General features: G+C 42.1%; 1 long non-coding RNA gene across 1 annotated transcript; it reads right to left on the reverse strand.

Annotated features, from left to right (window-relative positions):
- Positions 1 to 560: 560 nt before the first annotated feature.
- On the reverse strand, positions 561 to 11,549 carry LOC127533677 (uncharacterized). Its single transcript, XR_007941435.1, has 3 exons — positions 10,656 to 11,549; positions 1,708 to 1,816; positions 561 to 1,546 (listed from the first exon to the last, which is right to left on the reverse strand). It is a non-coding gene; the product is annotated as an uncharacterized LOC127533677 (long non-coding RNA).
- Between the last annotated feature and the right edge of the window lie 13,728 nt (positions 11,550 to 25,277).

The raw sequence follows: 25,277 nt of genomic DNA on the forward strand, positions 1-25,277 counted from the left end.
AAATCGGATTTTTTTTAAACGTAAAAAAAGCGGAATTCCGCGAATTCACGGAAAAATCACATCCCTGTTAATTGCTGCTGTAAGAGACCATACTCAACAAATAAAGTTGACAGAACAATATTTACCATTTACCAGTGACTTAACATTTCACAAATTAACCCATCAGAGAGTTTGAATGGCATGTTATCTCTAATCTAACCCCTTGATGCAGAACATGGGTCAAAAGTAACTCAATCCATTGGAAAATGGGTATCTCCTGGTCCACACTTAACATTTCACAAATTAACCCATCAGAGAGTTTGAATGGCATGTTATCTCTAATCTAACCCCTTGATGCAGAACATGGGTCAAAAGTAACTCAATCCATTGGAAAATGGGTATCTCCTGGTCCACACTGCACATCAAAGGGTTCAAGAAACTGGCAAAATTATATAATTTCTAAATGCAACAAACTAACAAGTATTATCAGTTAAATGTAATACTTGCAATTCTGTGAGGAAAAGAAGTCAGATCTATGCTTAAAATCATATTTCATGAAAACACCTTTATTCAATCTGCCCTGTTGGAAATTTTCTTCTAACCACATTCCGTGAAAAACAGAACATTCTGTGTTCTTCAGTGCAATTGAAAGGCCATGAACGATTCTGCTAACAACCAGATTCAGGGATTTGTCAGCAAGTGTTTTATTAAGAACTCTCCAGCAACTTTCAAAGTGTATCTGTGATCTTTTTTGTGTGTCAAGACAGTCTCAAAGAAAAAAAATTTAAACATAGTTCAGCATTTCCACAATGATGGTATAGATTCCTAAAGATGAAGAGTGGTTCAAAGGTTTGATAGAGATATTAAATGATAGCTTATTTTGTCTTCATAAAATACTTATAGCTATAATGGCCATTTCTTTGACTCGTTTTTCACTTTAATGTGAACTAATACACACAACACAATGTAATTAAGTTAAACTTCACCTTATCTCACAAAAAAACCAACATTCTTAATGTACCACATCCATATGCTGACAAGCCGGAGCTTCCTTGTTATTCTTGCATACTTCAAATGCAGAAGAACAGTGACATCTGATGGACATATATGTAGTATACTTAATGCCAGAGCCTTGTACCTTAACCGTAAACTTATGAATCGGTGTCAATGTTGGCTTGTACTTTGCATGATCTATGTTACTCCGGCATTCATGTAATCCAATGTGTGTTATGTTTTCTTGTTGCCAAATCTCCGGTCTCCAGTGGGCCAGCAGCAGATGTGCATGAGTAAAAATACAAAACAGGTGAAGTTAAATAACTAAAAAGTAGAAGAATTTTTTTTCTAGAAAAGGGCAAAAGCAGTGGACAATGCAGTTTATTTCTGGGACAATTGCTCCAGCACAGAAACCATGTGTCCCATCAGTCTAACCAAGGTTTTCATCCATCCTCTGGATGTTCTGGAGCATGGCAATGGTCAGGTCTTGGTATCTTCTGATCTGTTCCAAGAACCGTTCCTGACCTCTCCAGATACTGCAGCAGATCCACAGTAGCATCCCGCTTAGTTTTTCCTGCACAAAAGCACCCAAAAAAGTACTAGTTGTCAGTAATTATTTTCTGTTTTCATAAACACAGTTAACTCAAAGTAAATGTTCTATTTTGTGATTTTAGGATGGGCCAAAAGACAACATACTGATCATGTTGATGTCTGCATAGCCTAAACAAATCTTACTTGATTTGGTCTGTTGAGAGCAGGATAGTGTGGAAGAGCTGCAGGATGGGACCAGCAAGCTGCAGAGTAGCGGTCCTGGTAACCGGACCTCATCATCTAAGGCTGACAACTAAATGAAATGAACAAGACATGCTGTTGATGGCATCTGCCATACAAACCATTTTCTCCATTAACTGATTAATTACTGCTTTGTACATACAATGTTAGAAAGTGTTACAAAAAATACAAGTAATAATTTCCAACAGTGTTAAATGCCTTGTTTTATTTGCTAACAACTAAAACCCACCAAAAACATCTGTGTATAAGAAATCAGTGCATTGAATTTCCACATCTGCAAAGCTGGAAAATCACACAACAATCAGCATTTTACCTTGAAATTATGAAAATGGCTGTAGATTACCAGTACTCTTTACTTCATTGTGTTAGTTTGATCATTTGAATCAGTTTTTCAGGCTTGTATGACTGATACAAAACATAATCAACAGATAAATTACAATGTCTTGGCAAAGAGTTCACTGGTTCTTCAAGGGAAATTTCATTGATTACCATATAGTTCAGTAATGTGATTAAATGGACCATTGTGTAACAGCGTGGGAGCTTTTGCATAAAGGTCTTATAATGAAATATTTCTGCTTCTTTTCTCTGGTTTTATAAGGAGTTGTTTCTTCGCTTAACAGCGGCTAACTGGCTAGCAAACAATAGTTCAACAATAACCTCTGATCACTGATCCTGTGCCCGGACCACGTTAGCTGGGGTAATGTTCATAGTATTATGGTAAATGGTCTGTATTTATATAGCGCTTTTTACTATACCTGCAAGGTACCCAAAGCACTTTACATGATACATCACATTCACCCATTCACACACTGATGGCGGAAGCTGCCATGCAAGGCGCTAACCACGACCCCATCAGGAGCAATTCGGGGTTAGGTGTCTTGCTCAGGGACACCTTGAGCATGACGGGGCAAGGATCGAACCAGCAACCCTTCGGTTGCAAGACGGCCACTCTACCCACTGAGTCGTGCCGCCCCATGTGGGACTTAATGTGGGACTATTGTAGCTAGCGTATTCATAGCAGGCTAAAAGCAGGGCGTTGGAGAAATAAAACTTATCAGGATCGCTGGTCTGCATGGTAGACTTCTCCTGCATCGCACTGCTTTAATGTCTTTTGTATTTTAGGCCGATTTCAAAATAAAATTCAATAAAACTCTGGTACAGGTGGGTTTCGTCCATTGTCATTTCGCCATACCGACATGCCCCTTCCAGGGCTCGGTAGGAAAAAAAGTCTGAATATACGGAATGAAAGTCTGAATGTATGGAATGAAAGTCTGAATATATATATAATGAAAGTCTGAATTGTTGTAGCTTTAGGGTTTACACCAAGCACTGTGTAAGTGTGGGTCCTTTGCTAATAAGAGGCTGAGACGAGGCATCTTGGGTCCGGTGGTTGTTTTACTGAATAACAGCTCATTTATACAACAACAGCATACATCCCTGCAGCACCGCCTAGTGGTCACAGTCAATAAGTATTGCTGTTTAATATAATACACCACATCCCTCTTTTCCAGAATAATAAAGCGCCTTTATAATTTTCTTGACCTATGTGAACCAGTAGCACTGTAAATATTTTAAACATATTAGACATTCCTAAACCGTCAAATTGTGCATGTTCTTATTCAACTTTCTTTGTTCTCTCCCATGAAGCTGCAAAGGATTTCATTTCGTAGCTGGCGAATGGGACGTGATCGCTCACCATCTCTCTGGGAATCCTGTGTCTTGCAAAGACAGATTTCATCTTTTGAATCACTGCATATTTGTTTGTCCTCTGGGGTGGGCATGTCTACTATAGCTTTGACTTTTGTGTCATCAGCTTTCTGACTTGCTGCTGTTATGACATGTCCCATATATTTCACAGTATCCACCTCGAACTGAATCTTGTCCTTGTTAAACTTCACGTTCGCTGCTCTTGCTCTCACCATCACTTTCTGCAGGATTTCATCATGTTCACGCTCTGGTTCTGCAGCAATGATCATGTCATCTGCTATGATAAACACACCAGGAATGTCACCAAAAGTCTCACAGTTCTTTTGCTGGAACACTGAGCCGGCGGATTTAACCCCAAATGGAAGCCGGAGGAAGCGATACCGGCCCCACGGTGTGTTGAAGGTGCATAGCTTAGAGGATGACTCACCAAGTTTGATCTGCCAGTATCCATCCTTTTCATCCAAAATGGTGGAGACAGATTTTCCTGCAAGTTTGCTGCAGATGTCCTCATGTGTGGGAATGGAGTAGTGCTGGCGCTTGACTGCTTAATTTAGGTCACAAGGGTCCAAACACACCCTTAGTTTACCATTCTTCTTCTGTGTAGTGACAAGACTGTTCACCCACTCTGTAGGTTCATTGACAGGAGTTATTACATCTCTGCCCTCTAAGTCTTCTCGAGTCTTTTAAAGCGAGTCCATTCTAGAGAGAGGCACATTTCTGCATGCGTGAATGACAGGTGTGACGTTTGGGTCGATGTGTATGTGATGAACTCCAGGAAACTCATCCAAACCTGTAAACACATCTGCATATCTCTCCACGAGTTCCTGTTTGGTGGCTGGTGGCTTGTTTGGCTTTGGTGACTTGGATGTGATCACATCGACTCTCTTCACCAGTTGTAGCTCCTCACATGCTTGTCCACCCAGGATTGCCTTGTCTGCTTGGCTAGACACTAGAAAGTCAAGCACAGCACTGCATCTGCTAGTTTTACATTCAAGAGACACAATACCATCTGCATGTATGCGGGTACCACCGAAAGCTATAAGCACAGTCTTAGTGGGCTGTAGTTGAATGGGACCCGGTAGCTTGTGGTACACGTTCATGGGAAGCACGTTTGCATCAGCGCCTGTGTCAAGCTTAAAAGTGATGGGCACGCCTTTTATTGTGGCTGTTTCTTTCCAACATTTCACCTCACTTTTGTCACTGCAGACCACGCCTATGTACAAACGGTCCATTTCAGTCTCAATGTTATTCACAGTCTGTTTTCTTGTAGGCACTGGTTTTCTCAGTGTTTGTTCTGCATACTTTTGAGAAGTGGTTATTTTTTCCACATTTGTGACACGTTGCCCCGTACGCTGGACATTGCCTAGGCTTGTGTTTATTTCCACATTTCCTTTTTTTTCCCGCCAGGGGCCAGAGGCCCAGGGCGGACCCAGCACAGGACCCCGGGCCCCAGGCATCCAAGAGGCAACCCCCGCCCCCCCAGGCAGAGGGTCAACATCGCCAGGGGAACCAGTCACCCCAGACGGCCAGCCAGCATGGGCCGATGCCCCCGCCGCAGCCCGAGATCCAGGGCACAAAACCCCCCATCCCCTCCCCACCTAGGTCACCTAATAGGTACAGTGTGGGACTTGCAGCAATGTTGCATTTAAACCATAATGACAAGTCTTCACATACCTCAAGCCAGAACCTTTGCACAGGACCACATGGCATGGAGGTAACTGTCAGTCATGTTATCACTGCAGTGTGAGCAAATATCCGAATGGGACAGACCCATCCTGAACATCCTTTGTTCTGTATAATGAATTCTGTGCAGAATTTTAAATTGTATAAGTTGCATATTTGAGTTCTTTGTCATTTTAAAGGTATTTAAACATATTTGTGGCCATGCATTTTGATTAAGGTTACTGGATAGGTCAGCTTCCCATTTTGCTGTAGGAAGAAAGATTGTATCTTCTGACTTTGATAATATTCTATATAGTTTTGATAATAGCTTTGGGGGACAAAAATTTAAGAATTCTTCTACTCTAAGAGGAAGCTGCCAGTGTAATTGGTTGAGGGTGTATTTTTATCCTATAATCGATTTAAGTTGGTGGTATTCTAAAAATTTTGTGTCGCTAATTCCATATTGTGAAGTGAGTGTGTGAAATGACAGAAAGTTACCATCTTCTATGATATGTTCTAACTGTTTTATCCCTTGATTTCTCCAGTGAGTAAAATTTATCATCTTTTTATTTTGCAGAATGTCAGGGTTATTCCAGATTGGAGTAAGTTTACATGGAATGACTGAAGACTTACTTAATTTTAGAAATTCCCACCAAGCCATTAAAGAGGAGCTGATATTAATGCTTTTGAAACACTGATGAAATTTAATAGTTGTGCTGATAAATGGCAAGTCAGAAATGGCTATGTCCTCACATATTGCTTGCTCTACATCTAACCATAACTCATCTACATTACTAGGTTTTAGCCATTTGGAAATATACTGCAACTTACTAGCTAGGAAGTAGTGACTGAAGTTAGGTAAGTCCAGTCCACCTCTATCTTTAGTCTGTTGTAGAGTCTTTAAACTGATATGTGATGGTTTATTTTTCCAAAGAAATTTGGATATATGTGAGTCCAGTGATTTAAACCAACAGGAGGATGGTTTGGATGGTATCATTGAGAATACATAGTTAACTTTAGGTAAAACCATCATTTTAATAGTGGCAACTCTCCCCATGAGTGATATGTGTAAGTGCTTCCACCGTATAAGATCATCCTCTATTGTTTTCAATAACTGAACATAATTTAGTTTTGTAAGTTCTGATATCCTGGGAGAGATATTTATGCCTAAATATCTGAGATTTCCAGACTGTATTATGATATTAGATATTCTTGGTATGTCACAATTAATAGGCATGGCTGTAGTCTTAGACCAGTTGATAGAATAATCAGATATCAATGAAAATTTATTAATAAGCGTAATTGTCTGGGAGATAGATGATTTGGAGTTATTTAGGAAAAGTAATACATCATCTGCATAAAGACTTATTTTATGTTCTATATTGTTGGATTGGATTCCTCTGATGTCTGTATTTTGTCTTATGGCAGCTGCAAGAGGTTCAATAAAGATGGCGAAAAGCGATGGAGAAAGTGGGCAGCCCTGCCTAGTGCCTCTCTCCAAACAGAAACTTGGAGAAGTCTGGTCATTGGTCTTAACACATGCAGCCGGGTTATTATAAAATATTTTTATCCAGTCTATAAAAGATGGCCCAAAACCAAATCTGTTTAATGATGCAAACAGAAATTTCCAATTTACTCGATCAAAAGCTTTTTCTGCGTCTAACGAGATGATTGTGGATTCTAAATGATGTATTGTGGAATAATCTATTATGTTAAATAATCTGCGCATATTAGTAGAAGAATATCTCCCTTTAATAAAACCTGTTTGATCAGGATGTATTACACACGTGGACAAAATTGTTGGTACCCCTCAGTTAAAGAAGGAAAAACCCACAATTCTCACTGAAATCACTTGAAACTCACAAAAGTAACAATAAATCAAAATTTATTGAAAATTAAATAATCAAAAACAGCCATTACTTTTGAATTGTTGATTAACATAATTATTTAAAAAAACAAACTAATGAAACAGGCCTGGACAAAAATGATGGTACCTCTATAAAAGATTGAAAACTATTTGACCAGAGTGACATGATTAACTCAGGTGTGTCATTTAATTGACATCACAGGTGTTTCCAAACTCATAATCAGTCAGTCTGCCTATTTAAAGGGAGACAAGTAGTCACCCTGCTGTTTGGTGAAAAGGTGTGTACCACACTGAACATGGACAACAGAAAGCGAAGGAGAGAATTGTCCCAGGACATCCGAAAAAAAATTATAGACAAACATCTTAAAGGTAAAGGCTATAAGACCATCTCTAAACAGCTTGAAGTTCCTGTGACAACAGTGGCTCATATTATTCAGAAGTTCAAGACCCACAGGACAGTAGCCAACCTCCCTGGACGTGGCCGCAAGAGGAAAATTGATGACAAATTGAAGAGACGGATCGTTGGAATTGTATCCAAAGAGCCCAGAGCAACCTCCAAAGAAATTAAAGGTGAACTCCAAGGCCAAGGTACATCAGTGTCAGATCGCACCATTCGTCGTTGTTTGAGCCAAAGTGGACTTCATGGGAGACGACCAAGGAGGACACCACTGCTGAAAAAAACTCATAAAAAAGCCAGACTGGAATTTGCAAAAATGCATGTTGACAAGCCACAAAGCTTCTGGGAGAATGTCCTTTGGACAGATGAGACCAAACTGGAGCTTTTTGGTAAGGCACATCAACTCTATGTTCATAGACTCAAAAACCAAGCATACGAAGAAAAGAACACTGTCCCTACGGTGAAACATGGAGGAGGCTCAGTAATGTTTTGGGGCTGCTTTGCTGCATCTGGCACAGGGTGTCTTGAAAGTGTGCAAGGTACGATGAAATCTGAAGACTATCAAGGCATTCTGGAGAGAAATGTGCTGCCTAGTGTCAGAAAGCTTGGTCTCAGTCGCAGGTCATGGGTCTTCCAACAGGACAACGATCCAAAACACACAGCCAAAAACACCCAAGAATGGCTGAGAGAAAAGCGTTGGACTATTCTAAAGTGGCCTTCTATGAGCCCAGATCTGAATCCCATTGAACATATGTGGAAGGAGCTGAAACATGCCATTTGGAGAAGACACCCATCAAACCTGAGACAACTGGAGCTGTTTGCTCATGAGGAGTGGGCCAAAATACCTGTTGACAGCTGCAGAACGCTCATTGACAAATACAGAAATCGTTTAATTGCAGTGATTGCCTCAAAAGGTTGTGCAACAAAATATTAAGTTATGGGTACCATCATTTTTGTCCAGCCCTATTTCATTAGTTTGTTTTTTAAAATAATTATGTTAATCAACAATTCAAAAGTGATGGCTGATTTTGATTATTTAATTTTCAATAAATTTTTATTTATTGTTACTTTTGTGAGTTTCAAGTGATTTCAGTGAGAATTGTGGGTTTTTCCTTCTTTAACTGAGGGGTACCAACAATTTTGTCCACGTGTGTATAAGGGGGCTTACTTTTTCTATTCTACTGGCGAGAGCTTTGCTGATAATTTTGAGATCTACATTTATTAATGAAATTGGACGGTAACTAGATGGAAGTGTGGGGTCTTTTTCTGGTTTTAATAACAAAATAATTCTGGCTAAGTTCATATTTGAAGGTATTTTTTGTTTGTTTTTAATTTCTGTTACCATTTTATGAAAGGTGGGAGCCAACGTTGTCCAAAATTCTTTATAGAATTCAACTGGATAGCCATCTGGACCGGGTGCTTTATTGTTCGGCATATGCTGCAGAGATTTGTGAAGTTCTTCGACTGACAGAGGAGAATCCAACACCAATCTATTTTCATGTTGTAGTTTTGGTAGAGTAATTGAACTAAAGAACTGATTAATGTCCTCTTCTGTTGTGTTTATATGTGATTTGTATAATCCTTTATAGAAATCTCTAAAGGTTTCATTTATCTTATCTGGGTCATGACTGATGTTTCCATCTGGGTCTTTGACAGCAGAGATTGTTGTTTTCTCTTTGTTTACTTTTAATTGATTGACCAGAAATTTACCAGATTTATTGCTATGTTCAAAGTTCTCTAAGCGAAGTCTTTGCACCATGAATTTAGTTTTTTTATCTATAATTTCATTAAGTTCAAGTTTAGCTTGTCTTATATCCTTCAGCGTGTGCTCCTCTGGAGAAACACGATAAGCTTCCTCCAGGGATTGAATTAGAAGTTCTAACTCTGAGATTCTTGAGACCTCTTTCTTTTTCTTATGTGAAGAGAAAGATATTATTTTTCCTCTCAATACTGCTTTTCCTGCTTCCCACAGAACACACGCTGATGTTTCTGGCAATTCGTTATCTTCTAGATACATCGACCATTCTCTTTTAACATAGCTGATAAAGTCGGGATCTTTAAGTAATGATGTGTTAAATCTCCAGTTTGTAGCTGGGGATTTATTATTCCTATTTTTAAGAGTGAATAATACAGGTGCATGATCGCTAATGGTAATGGGATGGATTTTGATTTCTGAAATGTCATTCATCAGCGTGTCGCTAATTAAAAAATAATCTAGTCTAGAGTAAGAACGACGAGCTGAAGAATGTATATTCTCTTACGGTAGGGTGATGAGAACGCCACGCATCACAAAGACCAAAATCCTTCATATATTGTTGAACTGTTTCTGAGGATCGCCACACTCGCTGGTTTCCTGTGGTACTGAGCCTGTCCATTCCCGGGTCACACACCATGTTGAAGTTCCCTCCTATAATCAGTGTGTTATTTGAGTAACCATCAAGTGAAGTGAAAAGAGAGTGAAAAAAGGAGGGGTCATCAACATTTGGTCCATATATATTCACTATGCACAATTTAACATTTTGGATGGATAATACCACTATAATAAATCTGCCTTGTGGGTCTGCAATTGTGCTATCAATACCAAAGGTTAGTCTTTTATTTATAAGGACTGCTACTCCTCTTTGCCTGGAATTATAACAGGCTGAGTGCACATGTGGAAACTGTGCTGATGGAAGATCCAATGATGAATTTGATAAATGAGTTTCCTGCAATAAGACAATGTCTGCTTGCAAATTCTGCAGTTGCTGATTGATTTTCAGTCTCTTTTCCCTTGTACCAGCTCCACGCACATTCCAAGTGACAAACCTTAGTGCGTTCATGACTGAACAACTAAAGTAAGTGCTACATGCATATTACCGGAGCTTATATCTGAAAGGGGCCACATACATGCCAGCTAAGTGTGCATTCTGAATCACCCTGTTTAATATTTTCAAACGTGGTTGTGCTGTTCCAACAAGCTTTAAGTAAATGTGTTTATGTGAGCTGTGTATAGTGCTGATGTGTGTCAACAAATTCCTATTCTCATGTCTGTGTGTGAGGTTTAAGTGATTATAACAGGTGAAATAATGGTGAACTGTGAAAAGGTGAGAAAGAAAAAGAGTGAAAAGTGAAACGAGTAACAGTGAAAAAATAAAATATGATTTAAAAAGGACATTGGTGCTGTGAGCAGTGCAGTGAAGACGGGAATTACATTTAGTATTAATTATTTTATGGTAGTGTTATGTATAATGACATTGTGAGTGAGATCAAGCACATCACCTGACATCAGAAGAGCCACGGAGTGGTGTTCCAGTCACGGTACAGTTGACCGTTGATAAATAGTTTGTCCACCGCGATGACAGCACGAGAGCCTTCAGCTATAGCTTTCTTCCTGATGGGGAACAGAGCTCTGCGCCGATCCAGGATCTCTTTAGGGAACTGATCGTTAACGCCGAAGTTGGTTCCCTTCAGCTCCCGGCCCTGACGCTTCACCTGCTCCTTCTGCTTGTAGTTAGCAAACTTCGCTATGATGGGTCTCGGCCTGTGCTCTCTGGGTCGTTTCCCTCCGAGACGATGCAGTCAGTGGAAAGCGATGTTTTTAACGGTCTCCTCTGGGAGCTTCAGGTGAGTCTGGATGAAATTCTTCACCGTCGACTCAGGGTCTTCCTCGGTCTGTTCCGGGATTCCAGAGAACACCAGGTTGTCTCTCATGCTCCGGGACTGGAGATCAATCACAGTTTCTTTAATTTTTTTTATTTTCCTCTGATAGTCGGATGAACCCCTTGGTGAGGGATTTTACCGACTCTCTGAGGCTCGTGTTCTCCGCCGTCAGCTTCTCCACCTGCTGCTGGCTGAATTCCAGGGACTGGCGTATAGCCTGGAATTCCTGATGGAGCACTTCCAGCAGGCTCAGACGAGCATCGAGACTGGACAATTTCTTATCTATAGAGAGAACATCCGTCGAGTCGTTCCCAGGTGGAGAAATAACTTCAGATGAATTATCATCCCGGAGCCTCTTAGCTTTAGCTCCGGCAGGGGTTGAGGTTTGGTTTGGCTTCCCCATGACGAGCGTGTCGTAGCAGCGATCTATGAACTCCATCAGGCTGGCCAAATCTTCCTCGCTGTGCTCCAGAGTGGATCTGAAAGACACTTACTTCCACTTTCTACCAATTATTATTATTATTATTATTTTAAAGTTGAAAGATTAGGGGAAGTAAATCTGCAAGCAGATGCATGAGCGCACTTTGAATTATCCGTCTCACAGGAAGTGCGTCACTTACCACATCCTACATCACATCCCCCTCAGCCAGTTATTTCCACATTTCCCACAAACCGTTTGCTTGTTACTCATAGTTTTGTATTTGTACTTGATTTGTCCTGGTTGTGTGCGTCCAGGTGCTTTCTTCAATGCATCCACCGAAGCATCTTGGATGACAGAAGTTGACTGCATTGCCTGGATTTGCGACTTAGCCACCTCTGCAGACCTACATGTTTCAATAGCCTTGTTTAGAGCGAGCTCTTTATTGCAAAGAAGTCTCCCTTTCAGACGTGTGTCATTTATGCTGAACACCAGTTTATCTCTGATCATATCATCTACATTTTGACCAAACTCACAGTCTTTGCTCTTTTGACGAAGTTCTGTGATGTACCTGTCAACCATGATTCCTGGCGACATTGGATGAGGCCAAAACTGATGGCGCTCAAAAACAACATTCTTCTGTGGGCTACAGTAGACTTTGAAAGGTGTCAGGACTTCATCCATTGTTAATGCGTCTCCGGCTGGGATAATGGTGAGTGTACTGTACACCTCTAGCACCCCCTTGCCGATGGTGTGGAGAAGGATGGCTATTTTAACATATTCTTCCTTCTCTGACACACCTGTGGCTGTCATGTAGAGCTGAAATCTTCGTTCCCATCTGCGCCACGTCTCGGACAGATTGTGGGGGAGTATGAGCGGAGACGGCGGCTTGAAACTGCTTCATGTTCCGGCTCTTGCTAGCAACTGTTAGCTTTAGGCTAATCTTAAGTTGGCTTACTCGCGCTGTCGTCTTTTCTCACTTGTCTCTTGTTCTTAAAGTGTTATGGTCCAGCTCCTGTACCTCTGTCTCCCCCTATCTGCCATCTTCCCCTCCTGTTTCTCTCTCCCGGTCGCTCGCCCTCTGTCTGCCTGCACTTTGCTGGCTGATTGCTGCTGGGTGTCAGCTGCAGGCAATCAATCCAAACACAACTCAGCTGTTCCCCTCATTTGCTATTTAAGCTCTGCTCTTCTTGTTTGACAGACTTCCATGCTGTCCCCGACTCCGTCTTCAGCAAACCCAATCCCCTCTGGACTTCGTCAGTTTATGGACCTATCTGTTTTCCCCTTTTTTGGATTTCCCCCCTGGACTCAGTAGTTTAACTACTTCATGGAGAACGGCCTGGACTGGCAGAACTGTGTTGGGGTGTGCAGTGACGGTGCAGTGTCAATGACTGGTAGGCGCCGAGGCGTCATCAAGCAGATACTTGAGCGCGCGCCAGAAGCTAAATGGACCCACCGTTTTCTCCACCGTGAAAGCCTTGCAGCAAAAAGGATGTCACCAGAGTTCCAGGAGGTGATGGATGTACGTGTGAAAACTATCAACATCATAAAAAATAATGCTGTTAACTCCAGATGTTTTGCTAAGCTTTGTGAGGGCTTGGACGCAGATCATGTCCAGCTGCTCTATCACAGTGAAGTGAGATGGCTCTCAAGAGGACTCGTCCTCAAGCGTTTGTTTGAGATGAAGAAGGAGGTTTTATCTTTCCTCACTGGGAAAAAAAAAATCTCCCCTTGCACATTACTATACCAACACCAAGTTCACAGCTAAACTTCCCTATCTCTGTGACATTTTTTCACACATGAACCAACTGAACATCTCACTTCAAGGGAGAAATAGCAACATATTTTTTGTTGCAGACAAAGTTCAAGCTTTCAGGAGGAAACTTGCTTTGTGGTCTAAATGGACCCAGGAAGAGAGAATGGGCATGTTTCCACTTTTGTCTGACATTTTGGAAAACTCTCCTCAGGTGAACATCAGTCAGTCAATCCTTCAGCACCTCACACAACTGGCAGAGAAATTTGATTAATACTTTCCACAAGATCCCAGAGAGGGACACATGTGGGTTGTGGACCCATTTTCAGTGGATCCCACTTTAAATGATGTTGCCTTACCCTCACATCTGGAATCACAGCGTCTGGAAGTTTCCACTGATAGCACTCTGAAGGGGCTGTGGGACAAACTGGACCTAGGCTCCTTCTGGCTTGTTGTTTCAAAGGAGTACCCCATTCTGGCACTGAGGGCTTTGAAACTCCTTCTCCCATTCACAACTACATACCTGTGTGAATCAGGGTTCTCCATTGTGGCCACAACCAAGACCAAAGCTCAAAACAGACTAAGAACATCATTGGAGGCTACCCTGAGAGTGAGCCTTTCCCCTATTCCACCCAGACTGGATCTGATCATGTCTGAGAGGCAGGCCCAAGTCTCTCATTGAGAGGTGAAGATGAAATGGGAGTTGTAGCATGTTAAACTGGACTGTTGTGACTGTTGTTATTGATCATTTGTCACAGATTTGAAGAGCAACTTCTAGTTCTGCTGTGCAAAAATGAAGACTGGTAAATTGTCAAATTCATCAGCAGGTTACAATATTTTAATTTGCACTTTATTTTTTATGTGCAGTTTGTTTATTTAATTTGAAAGTTTTCTTATAATTTATTTATTTTAGTACAACAGAATTTTATTTATCAGAATTTCTCTTCAGTTTTTAGTCAGTCGAAATCTAAAAGTTTGGCTTGCAGCCATTTGCTGTTTTAGCAATTTGATTTGTTATAATTGCAACTATTGCAATGTTGTATGTGCAGGTTCATACACTTGACTATAAGTAAACGTCTTTGAGATGATTGCAGTGTATAAGATTATTTATTTCACAAGGTTTTAACTTGTTAAACTATAAAACAACTTGATTTAGTTATTGATTACAAATCGAACCAAGACTCAGATGAATTACAATGAAAGTGCTAGTATTTGGATGGGTCCCGGGCCTCTTTACTCCGGGAAAATTGGGCCCAGAGGTTAAAAAGGTTAAGAACCCCTGTTTTAGTATGTGGTCCAAAATATGACAAAAACATCATAGGTTAGTATGTCGTCCAACAAATTGGAACAAGGTGTCCAGGTAGCTAAACTGGTTAAGAAGGTGATTTGTAAACAGAACTGTGTCAGACACGCAGGTTTGATTCCAGCTCATGATCCTTTTCTGCATGGGTTTTCCTGTTTTCCTCTTTATCCTTGGCGGAGGTCTGCACTCTGAGTACTTTTCTAGTTGGGTATGCCACGGCCTAGTAAATGAATTGAAATGTATTTTTATTCAGCTAGTTATCTCTTACAGAATTTATTGAAATTCCTAGGTAATTATTTTGCCAACCTGGTATCCTGTGGGTATTCTATGCACTGACAACATGGTTTAATCCGATTTGGCTGAGAAGGCAACCCAGGTTATCCATCCATCCATCCTCTATACACCGCTTTATCCTCATTAGGGTCGCGGGGGGTGCTGGAGCCTATCCCAGCTGACTCGGGCGAAGGCAGGGGACACCCAGGACAGGTCGCCAGTCTGTCACAGGGCTACATACACAGACGAACAATCACACTCGCATTCACACCTACGGACAATTTAGAGTACTCAATGAACCTCAGCATGTTTTTGGACTGTGGGAGGAAGCCGGAGTGCCCGGAGAAAACCCACGCATGCTCAGGGAGAACATGCAAACTCCATGCAGAAAGATCCCAGGCCCAGACCGGGATTCGAACCAGGGATCTTCTTGCTGCAAGGCGAAAGTGCTAATCACTACGCCACTGAGCAGCCCCCAACCCAGGTTAGACACACAGAATTTTACAGTGTTGTCCTGCATGTCTACGGTCTCTTTGTCCACCAGGTGCACCAAAGCTGCCTTCAGTGGATAATTAATATGATTATTCACCTCTGGCCATATTCGCTCTACCCTAAGATTCTGGGGGGAAAAATATACATTGAAAAGGTACACGGTAAGAAAAGGTAATTTGAAACATAACCAGAAGTGTACGTAGCAGGAAGTACTTTTTAAAGACAGCTAATTGATTTACTGAGAACTGTATCAATCACTAGTGAAATGAATTGTGCAAGGATTACACAGCTGACTTGTGCATATACAGTAAGAGTATAATAATAAAACCCTTAAAACTCCCAGTTTCCTGGTTAATATTAATAGAGAATCTTACCCTGGAACATGTAGACTGAACACAAATCAAATCAAATCAAATCAAACTCTATTTATATAGCACCTTTCATCGATTTAAAATGCAACACAAAGTGCTTCACAAAATAAAAGAATAAAACAACAGAGAGAATAAAAAACATAGTGTAACCAACAATATATAGACAAATATATACACACACATACACACATATATATATATATATATATATATATATATATATATATATATATATATATACATACACATACACACATATATATATATATATACACATATATACATATACACAACATACAATGTATATACACATGCGCTCACACACACACACTCACAAAACACACACACACACACACACACACACATACACACAACACGGTGCTGAGACACGGCAGGGCACTGAGGAACCATGTGGGGAAACACCTATGGGAGCCGTCCACACCTAGATGCGCCACAGCCCACAGAGAGCGCCGCCACAGAGACCACCCAGACGCCGATGAGCAGGGGCAGACCCCGCACTAAATGCAGAGCCGCCCCAGCCCCGCGGGCCCAGGAGGCCTCCAGGGCAACGCCCCCCGCGGGCAGACCGGGCATACATCCCAGTGTGGAGGCCTCCCATGAGGAAACACTGAAGCTAAAAACTAAAAGACTAACGAGAAGAAGAAAAAAAAGCAGGTATAATGCATAAAAATTAAAAGCTTTAAGAAAGTTAAGAATGTAGAGATAAAATAGACAAATAAATAAATAATAAATAAATAGTAAATAATAAATAATAATAATAATAGGGTTTTAAGATATAATACTGATAAAATGCAGAAGTGCAGAAGAGCTATAAGAATATAAGAAGTAAAAATAACATAATAGAAGAATTAAAAGTTTAAAAGAAATCAGTTAAAAGCCAAACCAAAAAGGTGAGTCTTGAGCCTCCTTTTAAAAACATCAACAGTCTCTGCAGTCCTGATGCTGTCCGGCAGGCTATTCCATAGTCGAGGGCCATAATGGCTGAAAGCAGCCTCCCCGTGGGTTTTTGTATTAACTCGAGGAATAATTAAAAGTCCAGTGCCGGAGGACCTCAGGACCCACGAGGGTTGATATGATAAAAGCAGGTCAGATAAATAAGAGGGCCCAAGACCATTAAGACATTTAAAAACTAATAGAAGAACCTTAAAATCGATCCTGAAGCACACGGGGAGCCAATGCAGCGATTTTAAAATCGGTGTAATGTGAACACAAGGTGGCCTGTTGACATTATGTCTATGCCGTGACAGGATTTCCTGCATGTACATGCTGAGGTCCCCCCGTCGAATCGCCACCTTATCGTGGTGGAGGGGTTTGAGTGTCTCGGTGATCCTGGGACCTATGTTATTGGGGGCATAAGCCCCCGGTAAGGTCTCCCATGGCACGGTCAGGCACAGCCCGAAGATGAAACACGGGGTCACCGCCCAGTAGGCCTACCACCTACAGGGCAGGAAGTTGGGGTCGGGTGCTATGTTCACCGGGCAGTAGGCAAGAGCGGGGCGCCTGGGCGTGCCACCCCCTGGTGGTGTAGACTAGCTCTGGGGACGTGGAACGTCACCTCACTGGCGGGGAAGGAACCTAGGCTGGTGCGGGAGGTGGAGCGATACCGGCTAGATATAGTTGAGCTCACCTCCACACACAGCAAGGGTTCTGGAACCAGAATCCTGGAGAGGGGTTGGACTCTCTCCTACTCCGGAGTTGCCCAAAGTGAGAGGCGCCGGGCGGGTGTGGGGATACTCACAAGCCCCCGACTGAGCGCCGCTTTGTTGGAGTTCTCCCCGGAGAACGAGAGGGTCGCCTCTCTGCGACTTCGTGTTGCAGAGGGTAAAACTCTGACTGTTGTCTGTGCTTATGCGCCGAACAGCAGTTCAGAGTATCCGGCCTTCTTGGAGTCTCTGGGTGGTATCCTGGAAGGGGTACCGCCCGGGGATTCCATAGTTCTCCTGGGAGACTTCAACGCTCACGTGGGCAACGATGGAGAAACCTGGAGGGGGGTGATTGGGAGGAACGGCCTGCCCAATCTGAACCAGAGTGGTGTTTTGTTATTGGACTTCTGTGCTAGTCATAGTTTGTCCATAACAAACACAATGTTCGAGCATAAGGTTGCTCATAAGTGTACTTGGTACCAGAGCACCTTAGGCCAAAGGTCGATGATCGACTTTATAGTCGTATCGTCAGACCTGCGGACGTATGTTTTGGACACTCGGGTGCAGAGTTGTCAACTGATCACCACCTGGTGGTGAGTTGGATCCGATGGCAGGGAAGACTGCCGGACAGACCTGGTAAACCCAAACGTGTAGTGCGGGTGTAATGGGAACATCTGGCGGAGGACCCTGTCCGTAGGGTTTTCAACTCCCACCTCCGGAAGAGTTTCTCCTGCATCCCGGGGGAGGTTGGGGACATGGATTCTGAGTGGTCCATGTTCAAAACCTTCATTGCAGAAGCAGCTGCTAGGATCTGTGGTCTGAAGGTCACTGGTGCCTGTCGTGGCTGCAATCCAAAGACCCGCTGGTGGACACCAGCGGTGAGGGAGGCCGTCAGGCTGAAAAAGGAGGTTTTTCGAGCCTGGTTGGTTCGGGGGTCTCCCGAAGCAGCTGACAGGTACCAGCTGGCCAAAAGGGCGGCAGCTGCGGCGGTTGTGGAAGCTAAAACTCCGGTGTGGGAGGAGTTCAAGGAGGCCATTGAGAAGGACTTTTGGTCAGCCTCGGGGAAGTTCTGGCAAACCGTTCGACGCCTCAGGAAGGGGAGGCAGGGCTTCGCTCAGGCTGTGTACAGTCGGGGTGGAGAACTGTTGACCGCACTGGGGATATCGTTGAGCGGTGGAAAGAGCACTTCGAGGAACTCCTGAACCCGGTAAACAAGTCCTCTATGGAGGAGGCAGAGCCTGAAGACTTGGGGGGATCTTCGTCCATATCCATGGCAGAGGTTGCCGAGGTAGTTAAGAAACTTCTCGGTGGCAAGGCGCCAGGTGTGGACGAGATTTGCCCTGAGATGCTGAAGGCTCTGGACATTGTTGGACTGTCTTGGTTGACACGTCTATACAATATCGCGTGGGCATCGGGTACAGTACCTGCGGAGTGGCAGACCGGGGTGGTGGTCCCTATTTTCAAAAAGGGGGACCAGAGAGTGTGTGCCAACTACCGCGGTATCACACTTCTCAGCCTCCCCGGGAAAGTTTACTCTAGGGTGCTGGAAGGGAGGCTCCGACCGATAGTCGAACCTCAGATTCAGGAGGAGCAATGCGGATTCCGTCCCGGTCGTGGAACAGCGGACCAGCTCTTTACCCTTGCGGAACTACTGAGGGGGTCATGGGAGTATGACCTGCCAGTCTACATGTGTTTTGTGGATCTGGAGAAGGCCTATGACCGTGTCCCCCGAGGGACTTTGTGGGGGGCACTGCGGGAGCATGGGGTCCCGGGCTCGTTGCTATGAGCCGTTCGGTCCCTGTACGACCAAAGTGAGAGCTGTGTCCGCATACTCGGCACTAAGTCAGACACGTTTCAGGTGGGTGTTGGACTTCACCAGGGCTGCCCCTTGTCTCCAGTCCTGTTTGTGGTTTTCATGGACAGGATTTCAGGGATGTGGATCAGCACCTCCAAGTCCGAGGCCATGGTTCTCTGCCAGTAACCGGTGGATTGCTCCCTCTAGGTTGCGGGGAGTTTCTTCCCCAAGCGAAGGAGTTCAAGTATCTTGGGATCTTGTTCACAAGTGATGGGAAAATGGAGCGTGAGATGGACAGGCGGATTGGGGCGGCGTCAGCAGTAATGCAGGCGTTGTACCGGACCGTCGTGGTGAAGAGGGAGCTGAGCCGTAAAGCGAAGCTCTTGATTTACCAGTCCATCTACGTTCCAACCCTCACCTATGGTCATGAGCTTTGGGTAGTGACCGAAAGAACAAGATCGCGGATACAAGCGGCCGAAATGAGCTTCATCCGTAGGGTGGCTGGACTCAGCCTTAGAGATAGGGTGAGGAGCTCAGACATCCGGAGGGAGCTCGGAGTAGAGCCGCTGCTCCTTCGCATCGAAAAGAGCCAGTTGAGGTGGTTTGGCCATCTGATTCGGATGCCTCCAGGGAGACTTCCTCTGGAGGTTTTCCGAGCATGTCCGTCTGGGAGGAGACCCCGGGGTAGACCCAGAACTCGCTGGAGGGATTATATATCTCGTCTGGTCTGGGAACGCCTCAAGATCCCCCAGGAAGAGCTGGAAAGCGTTGCTGGGGGGAGGGACGTCTGGAACGACATGCTTCGCCTGCTGCCCCCATGACCCGGCCCCGGATAAGCGGAGGAAAATGGATGGATGGACATGCTGAGGTAAAACTCTTTTCCATAGTCCACCCTTACTTAGTCCCACATTCCATGTGTGACAACTGCAAATCTGTAATAAAAAGATGCTTCTAAGCATATCTTACAAATCATGCACATGCATCCATCCATCCTCTATACACCGCTTTATCCACACTAGGGTCGCGGGGGGTGCCTATCTCAGCTGACTTGGGCGAAGGCAGGGGACACCCTGGACAGGTCGCTAGTCTGTTGCAGGGCTACATATACAGACGAACAATCACACACACACACACATACATATATATATATATATATACATATATGGCATGACGTTAAGGAAATTACATACATATTCTGGGAGGTTATTTTTCTAATCGACACTGCCAGAATAAGTACTACAACATGTGAATCAGTCATTTATGGGGTGAGGAGCTCAGACATCTATCTATTATAGATAGATAGATAGATAGATGTACACACACACACACATGAATGACATATATTGTAATAAAGGGTTTTGTTTATTACCCCCACTTATAGCTCTACCACCTCTGCAGTCACAGGATGGAGACGGGCTCCCTTTTTGATCAGCTGAGCAAAAGGTACACCAGGACACCACGCCAGATGTGGGACATGTTTGAGGGTGCAAAATCATTGAATCAGCAGGAAGCAAGGCCGAAAGCTTACTTTAAAGGATTCCCCCAATACAGACCTCCAAGATGTGTTTTGGGTCTGTCTTAGCAAGAGACTGGCTCAAAACCCCCAAGTATCACCAAGCCCACAAAGGGACCAAATTGCTGGCAATCAATATTCTGACTGATTCCTGAACAATAGAAGGGAAGAAGGGAAGAAACTTGGAGGACCACTTCAAAGACATTCCACTTCCACTGACAAAGGAACTCTGGACTCACATCAGAACCAACAAAGACAATAATCCCACAATTCTGGACTCAGTTCCAAGAACAAATGAACTTTTCAATAACCTAATGGTCAGTCTACATTATTTCGTATTTTTGATTTGATTGGTGTCAGTATGATAATTCGTAACATGTCTGTCATCTACATAATCATATTTGGTATCATTCTGATCCTCTGGCTGTCAGCAATGCAATTAGGTAAACCATGTTCACCATATTATAATATTTTGGGAGTTATAGACACTAGAGAATTATGTGCAAATGCATTTATGTATTAATGAGATGCAAGAATCCGTTTTAAAAGACCATGCCTGAAAGCACCATTTTGAGTTCTCCTGATTTTTGAAGTCGACTTGAGGCTCCACTCTGTTCAACGCTGTTCCGACCCGCTTCCACAGGCCGACTGGACCGGACACATCATCGTCACCTTCGTCATCATCATCACGGGCACGCAAGTACCTTCTAGTCACTAAATACTTGGTGCATTCTTCGAAATTCTTAAGTTTCCTAAAACCATTAATTTGGCAAAATTTCACATTGGCATTTCCCAAAAATTATGGCTGCTTTCAGGTGTGGTCTCCTAATTCCTTCCTCCGGGAGCACCATATTATAACGTAATATTCTCCCTACATTGCGTCATAATTTTGTGTTGTATTCCTTGCCTTCCCTGTCATTCACATTCCGCTCATTGTTTCTTTTGTGTTAGTGTTTTGTGTTGTATGTGTATTGTTGTGCTCTTAGTTGATATATGTCATTAATCATAGTTGTTGTTGTCTTGTCTGTTGTTAGGAAATAAATGTTTTAATAACTAAGTCCAGTTAACTCAATTGGTTATTGTTCACATTTTGGTTACTAACTTGTATCTGATTCCAGTTACCGAAATTCTACTCAGAACTTTATTGAGCTAAAATAATTCCCTTATCCCTTTATGAAATCTTTCTTGTGTGCAGCAAGAGATGTTTCAGATGCTGCATTATTATATTTAGCCTAACTCAAATATTTCGCTGTCCGAAAACCAGACTACTCCATAATTCTGCACGAAGTAATCTTAATCCCATTTACCGTAACATTTCATTATTTGGTGGAGAAAACAATTCAAACTTTACAAACACATATTAAGAAATCCTACTATATATATATATATATATATATATATATATATAATGTCCTATATTGTGATTCCCAGTGACCACTACAACTCAGGCTGACAAAATTTTGCTTTGTTTTAATGGACATTGATAATGAAGGCATGTTGTCGAGACTCTGGAGGAAGAGTTGGCTTTATTATCAAATATCAGGGCAGTGCAGATACCTTTGGAGGGGCAGGTGCTCAAGGTTAAAAGGGGGCACATGGAGCACAAATTTGAAACACACCTTACAATTTAACTTGCTGAATTGTAGTAACCCATATTCATGAAGACTATAATATGGAAGCAGTGGTGCAATGGTTAAGTCTCTGGACTACTGCTCAGAAGGTCAGTGGTTCACACCTTGTTGTGGCCAGCATCAGGTGCTTCAACAATGCTGATAAATTATTGTTATTTTGAAGTTTAATTTAGATCACCATTAGACACTGGACTGTTTAACTGGGGCTACTTTTCCTCGAGTCCTTGCTTTTAAATTTCATACCTTTTCAAGACATATACTGTATAGCACGGATTTGCTCCATGGTGCTGATTCATAATCTGCTCTTAATTATTCGTAGTGCTAATAATAAAGTAAAAACTAAATGATTCAGAAATCATGTAGTTAAATGTATTTATGCTTTTATTCAGTTTGACTATCCACTTTGTGCAAGACAGCAAAGTTATAAAAGTTCTATATTTTATATTTATGCATATTATATTTAATTTGTCTATATATACAAATGTTCTAAACAAGTACTGATATCTTTAAATAAGAGGTTGAGAAAATCACAATTCAAATTCTTCTAATTATTATTGTTATTGTATTTATACTGCAAAGTCCAAAATTATGTAAAAATGCATGTACATAGTTTTAGTGAAATAAATAACCAACGCCTCATTGCCTCTCGAAACACAGGAAACGCACTGCAACTCACTGACAGTAAAATAATACATCTCTCTGATACACTTTGCTCATGACAAAAGAAACATACAGAAACAAAAAGAAGCCTGGCATATTTTATCCTCTCAGCACTCTGTGTGGTTAACTAGTGGCTATAACTTATGAGAGGTGTGTGTAGAGTCAGACACACACACACAGGATGCTCACTTCACTTCAGTCATCTTGCAAAAATGCACAGAGCACAAAGGAATCCCTCTGCAAAACCTCCTCACTGGACCACCAGTTGTTGAAGTCCTCCCCCAGGTCTGGTTTCTAGACTGGCAGTGGTACGCTGAGCTACAGGCACTTCTGGGCGCGTCAGGGCAGTGAGGGACGTCTACATAGGTCATGTGACCAGTGGAGGGTAGATCCATCCATTCTCTATACACCGCTTTATCCTCCAGAGGGTAGATCTGAATCATTATTATTTTTATTTTTGTTTCATTTATTTATTTATTTATTTATTTTCAGCCTGCTATAAGACTTTATAACACCAGCATCACTGGCTGATGTTTACACAAAAATGGACTGCTTCACACAATCCCTTACCACATAATCTGCATAGTTTCTCTGTACTTCACATCATTCCATAAGCCACCTTTCCCTTCCTACACTCCTGGACATATTGTGATTGTGATTATTATTATCATTATATTGTTGTTTACTGTTGCTATTGTTGCTCTACTGTATGATGTATGCTGCTGTAACATGAGAAATTTCCCCGGACACGGGGAGTAATAAAGGATTATCTTATCTTATTATTTTGAGCGTCAAATACTTTTACACACACAAACTTACAGATAAAAAAAACTAAATAAAATAAAATAATATTTAAAAAGCAACTTTGACAAAAGGGCACTTTGGGCTTCAAGGCAAAAGGGGCAGGTGCTTCAGCCCCCTCCGCCCCCCTGCACGTGCCTGTCAAATATGCAGTGTCACATGCCTCCATTCTATGCCGCAATGATGCAGTAGTTCGTGGTAAAGTAGTCCTAGCGCGCACACACACACACACACACACACACACACACACACACACACACACACACACACACACACACACACACACACACACACACACACACACACACACACACACACACACACATCTACTTGCTGAACTAAAGTGTGAAAAACAGACTGCTGCAGACAGTAACACACTCTCATTTTGCACAACTGCACTACTGCACTGTTGAACTGCCAGATGTTTATATCTTATTATAGTTTTATATGTAACTTGCATGCTCTCATGTTCTTTACCTTTCATGCTGCTGGAACTGTGGATTTCTCTTTGGAGATTAATAGTGTCTATCTGTCTATCTGTATATCTATATATCTGTTTATCTGTATATCTGTATATCTATCTATCTGTATATCTATCTGTATATATATGTACATACCCAGGGTGGGAGGGAAAGATTTTCTTGTTTTTATTTCAATGTTTTTAATTCAATGTTTTTAATGTTGTGAAGCACTTTGTGGTGCAGTTTCATTGTATGAAAAGTGCTATACAAATAAAGACTGATTGATTGATTGAAAAAGGTTCTTGCCTATTTCATACTCGTCTGATTTTTGTCTGTCCATTTGTATGTTATTAAGTAAAACATGTAAAATCTGAGGTCACTAATTCTTTAATTAAAATTTTTAAAGAGAGATGGGGTTATGCTGATTGTTGCATGTTTTCTTTGTGCCAGTTTGTGGAGCAATGTTTGAAGAGTCATAGCTTGAGGAATAATGTAATATATACCATGGTAAATCTGGTTTGTATTCTTCTATCAAAACAGTGTTGTATGTATGTAGGTATGTAAGACCATATGTAGATATCAATAACGCTTCAAAATTTCAGGACTCTAGCTCTTATTTCCCAAGTTAAACATTTATTCTAGTCAGATTTATTTGTTTCTTTACCATTTTGATGTATTTTGGCCATTTTTTATTGAAACACCCGACTGCATCCAAGACCCTAACCTTCTGACATTCTATTAGTTCAAAGCAAAGGTTCCACTGGCGGTAAAGCAACCCAAAAACATAGTGTACTTGAGGTAAAAGGTCTCACCTGTATTCTCCCAAACATATTTCTGGTCACTGTGGCCAAATAGCAAAAAAAAAAAAAAAAAAAAAGTTTTATCTGACCACAGACTTTTTCTCCAGAAAAAAAAGATCTCCAGCCTTTTCTTTGTCCATGTGATCAGCAGCAAACTTCAGTTGAGCCTTTGGAGCAAAGGTTTCTTTCTTGCACAGCAACCCCACTTAACCCATATTGATGTAAAACATACTTGACTGTAGACACTTACAGCTGTGTTCCAGCAGCTCTTATACATTGTAGATCTGCTTTTGGGTGGTTTCTGGA

This window comes from Acanthochromis polyacanthus, chromosome 4, assembly GCF_021347895.1.
Source record: "Acanthochromis polyacanthus isolate Apoly-LR-REF ecotype Palm Island chromosome 4, KAUST_Apoly_ChrSc, whole genome shotgun sequence".
Lineage (NCBI taxonomy): Eukaryota > Metazoa > Chordata > Actinopteri > Pomacentridae > Acanthochromis > Acanthochromis polyacanthus.